The sequence below is a fragment of the Galeopterus variegatus genome, unplaced genomic scaffold (assembly GCF_000696425.1).
Source record: "Galeopterus variegatus unplaced genomic scaffold, G_variegatus-3.0.2 Scaffold596, whole genome shotgun sequence".
In the NCBI taxonomy this organism is placed as follows: Eukaryota; Metazoa; Chordata; class Mammalia; order Dermoptera; family Cynocephalidae; genus Galeopterus; species Galeopterus variegatus.
This window is the reverse complement of record NW_007726707.1, coordinates 159,449-163,486: the sequence shown is the minus strand read 5'-3', so window position 1 is coordinate 163,486 and position 4,038 is coordinate 159,449. Positions and strand designations below refer to the sequence as shown.

Here is a 4,038-nt window from a genome sequence, read left to right as displayed (position 1 = left end):
ACTTGTTACGGATGGGTACTGTGAGTGCAGGAGGTATGGTGGACAGATTGCATTCTGAATCCTGCTTCTTTCACTCAAAAAAACAATGAGATCTTGAGCAAGTTACATGACATCTCCAAACCACTGTCCTCATTTATAAAGGTTCTAATAATTCCTACCTCACCAGAGTTGATGTGAGAATTAAATGACATGATTTAGAGATATGTAAAAGAATCTAACAGAGTAACTACTCAACAGATGTTAGTTTCTCTTTCCTTCCAATCTTTTTTCTCCCCCTCTTTTCCATCTTTCTTCCCTTCTGCCATTCCTTGTTCATTCATCAACTTACTCTTTATTAGGTAAGTAATATATGTCAGGCATCCTGCAAGATCTGCCAATATGGTAGCCACTAGCCATATGTGGCTATTGAATGCTTGAAATATGGCTAGTCCTGTTGCTTTGCCTCACACGGATTTGTCACCTCTTTTCCTCTGGGTGATGGAGCCGCAAAAGGATTATCAAAGGCCATCTTTTTTGAGCAGTGAGGGACCCTGAAGGGGTTAATCTCCCGGAACCCTCGAGAGAGGCATTCCTTCCTTGGGAAATTAACCACAAACTGAGGTTCTTGCCCTGCATTTATTCTCCAGACCAGGAAGTTCCAGGAAAAGAACATAGGTGGGGTTATGGCCAATTATAGTTTAACAGTAGTGGCTGGTGACATTTAGTGAAACAAGCAAAGTGACATTCCATAATGCATTTTGCAAAAGGTTAAGTCAATCCATCAATAAAAGCTTGATCTTAACAAACATTCTCTTTCCCTACCGCAATTTCCCCAGCATTTTTACATATCAATCAAGTAACTTGTCTGTTCTTGAGCCTGCAACCTTGCTGTGTTACAATTCTATATCTTACAAAAGAGACTTTAGCCTGGGGAAAGTTTCCTGTCTTTTGCAAGGTTAACATTTCTATATGGGATTCCAAAAGGTTAGGCTAAACCTGAGACTACAGGGCTTTGGAGGCCCTGTGAAATACATATTCCAAAAGGTTAGGCTAAACCTGAGACTACAGGGCTTTGGAGGCCCTGTGAAATACATTCGCTTTACAGTATACTCCACATAGTCCCCATTGAGATGTACTGTAAGTGTAAAACACACACAAGAGCTGGGGTAGTTAACACTCTGCCTTGTCCCCAGGGCATGCCTTCCTAAGTGCAGGAGACTACAGACGTTTTGAGTCTGTGGAGGCTTTTTCTATAGAAAGCCAGTCTTTGATGGGTTTCTGAGGTGTTCTTCAGTCACTGGCTGGTGAGCTCTCCTTACTTTCTGCAGAGACACTCTTATAAATGACAAAGTGTTGCTTTAAAATTCCTTGTCTGTAGTCTTATTTCCTATGACAGTTTGGAAAAGTTGATTTAGTACCAAAAAAAATGCCAAGGATTTGAATGTTTTTCAATTGTTCACATGTTTAAATGGTAATATTTTGGATATATTTGGTTAAATAAAATATATTAAACTTAATTTCACTGGATACTTCTTACTTTTAAAAATGTGTCTACTGAAAATTTAAAATTACAAATATGGCTTGCATTTTATTTCTGCTGAGCATCACTGTGCTGCTGGCTGCTGGGGATTCAATGATGGAAAGGAAAAATGGCTTTGTGGAGCTTAACAGTCTAGTGGGGGAAGGTAGAAAAACAACAGAAGGAAATTAAAAAATAAATTTAAAAAACAACAAATATAAAATGACATTATAATACATATCGTGAAGACAAGTTTCTGTGGAGAAGAAAATAGAAAGACCTAATTTAGGTCGGCTGGACAAGGAAGGCCTCTTTGAGGAAGAGACATTGTGCTGGGCCTTGAGGGAGGCTCTTCCTTCACAGAGTTTCCAGGCAAAAGTTGAGACAGAACATTTTAGGCAGAGCAAATGACCCACCAGTGGATATTTATTGAGTCTAACAAACACCGGGCTTGTAGGGAAAAACCGTGGGGCTGACACAGCCGAGAAGGGTCCCTGACTGCTAGAGCTCGTGTTGTGCTGAGAAGACGGGCAGGAGAGGCAGGTGCCTGAGTGTGCAGGGCTGGGCAAGCAGCGGCTCTGGCTGTGCCTTTCCTCCTTTCTTCCCTCCTTCTCAGGACCATCACTGACCACAGCCTTGAACATGCAGGTCCCCAGGGCCCGTCTATTCCTCCTTCATGGTGGGTAGTAAGTCACACCCCCATTTGTCCCTTTATTCCTTGTTCCCACTGCCCTGTTCTGACTCAGACTCATCATCTCAGAAATAGCGTCTGTAACAGCCTCTTAAGAAGTTTCCTTGCCTCCAGCCGCTTTCTCCCCTTCATATATTCTGTGCATGGCTGCCAAATTAATCTTCCTGAAATATCATCTAGACCATGTAACTTCCTTGCTCCAGAACTTTCACTAGCACCCTGCTGCTGGCAGAGGAGCGGTTTGCTGGGAGCTGCTGTACTTTTCTCACTTTTCCCCTTTTTCCTTTTCCTTCTATGGGTAAAGACGCAGTTTGCAGAGAAGTGCGGCCTACAGCCAGCCTCTTTGGCTGAGTTCGAGAAGCCTTTGATGCCTAACTCTAGCCATCTTTCCATCGTTCTGCTCCTACCCTGCATCGCCCTCTGGGCCAGGTATGCTGGAGTCCTCACTGTCCTTCAAACACTGAGGGGCGCTGTCTCTCAGGGAAGGGTGTGAACATATTAGCAAGAGCTGAGGTTCTGGAGTCAGTCAGATCATGTTCAAATCCCAGCGCTGCCATTAAACTAGCCAGGGGAAACTTTTCCTTAAGTTATTTATTGCTTCTAAGCCTTAATTTCCTCATCTATTAATACTAGGAGGCTAACAGTAATTAGTACCCCTTGGGGTTGGGTGGATAAGATGAGATACTGTATGTTAAGCATTTCATAAGTGCCTCATGCACAGTGAGTTCTTACTTAATCCATGGCCATGGTTTGAATGCATGCTAAGCTGTGTACGTACTGTTTAACAGCGTTGCCTCCAGAGGCCTCTGGCCCTTCTTGCTTTTGCATCCCTTGTGTCAGTTAGCAATCTCTTGTATCCAGTAACAGGCTGTGGTCTGACTTGTGCAGTGGTGCTGGCCAGCAACACTAGATGTGGACACTGAATTGTGGTATTACGAGCTGGATGGGACCTCAAGAGACCATCTAGTGTAGGATCCCTGAGGTCCTCAGGCTGTCCAAAGTAGATCAAATTGGGTTAGTCGAAAAGCTCCTGCAGGCCCTTGTGGGGTGTGTTACTCTTCTTGCACAGCAGTCTCTAGTTGCCTCCCCACCACACAGTCGTGTTATTGCCGGTTTATCATTTATTTTTGGTCACTCTTATTTAAATGTCTGTTTTGCTTTATTCTGTCAGTGAGGGACAGTGAAAAAGGCTTGAAGTTGGGGATACAGGAGATGGGGGGTTGTCACACCTCAGCTCTTCTTCCTGTGTTCCTAATCTTACTTTGTAAGGTCCTTCATAGGGCTGAATATGTCATGGACTAGAAGTGTTAAAAGTGTCACATGAATTTAAGGTGCTAATATTAGCCAGTGTTTCCTCACTTAGTTTTTTGCTGGGACTTGGTTTAAGGCTTACTGTTAGAATAAGGAGGCAACTTGAGTTCTTTTCATAGGGAACATTCTTTCAGATGGTACTGCAGGTAGTCTTAAGGCAAGTTAACCATAAAGAACTCTGTTGTTTGAAATGGAAAAAAAAAAATAAGTCATCTGCCAAAAAACCCTAGATTTTTTTTTTTAAATAGTCCATTAGTTTTGGATTGCAACAGATTAGTCACAGCTCAAACAAATTAAGCTGCAAAGAACAGACTCTGTTTCAGAATCTCCTATGTAATTAAGCAGGGTCTTTTCCAAAATGGGAAGCTTTAAATAGAAGGAAGGCTTTAAGTTCAAGGTTGACTTTTATAATTCAGTAACAGGCAGAGAGTGAGTTAATGTGGCTAGAATAATGTTTCTCAATTTTTTTAAACTAAGACATAAAAATCTCATATCACCTATGTCAGTATTTTAAAATAGGTATTTAAAATACATAAAT

General features: G+C 42.0%; 1 protein-coding gene across 5 annotated transcripts in view; it reads left to right on the top strand.

Moving 5' to 3' along the window:
* The window catches only part of TMEM45A (transmembrane protein 45A), a 75,243-nt gene that overhangs the window by 26,699 nt on the left and 44,506 nt on the right, over positions 1-4,038 (top strand). Inside the window, exon 1 of one of the 5 annotated variants that reach the window (XM_008570348.1) lies at positions 2,537-2,618. The exons of the other annotated variants lie outside the window; for them this stretch is intronic. The gene's annotated coding sequence lies outside the window, so the exon portion shown is untranslated. Of the gene's footprint in view, positions 1-2,536; positions 2,619-4,038 lie in introns of those variants that run through there. 5 annotated transcript variants of the gene reach the window in all.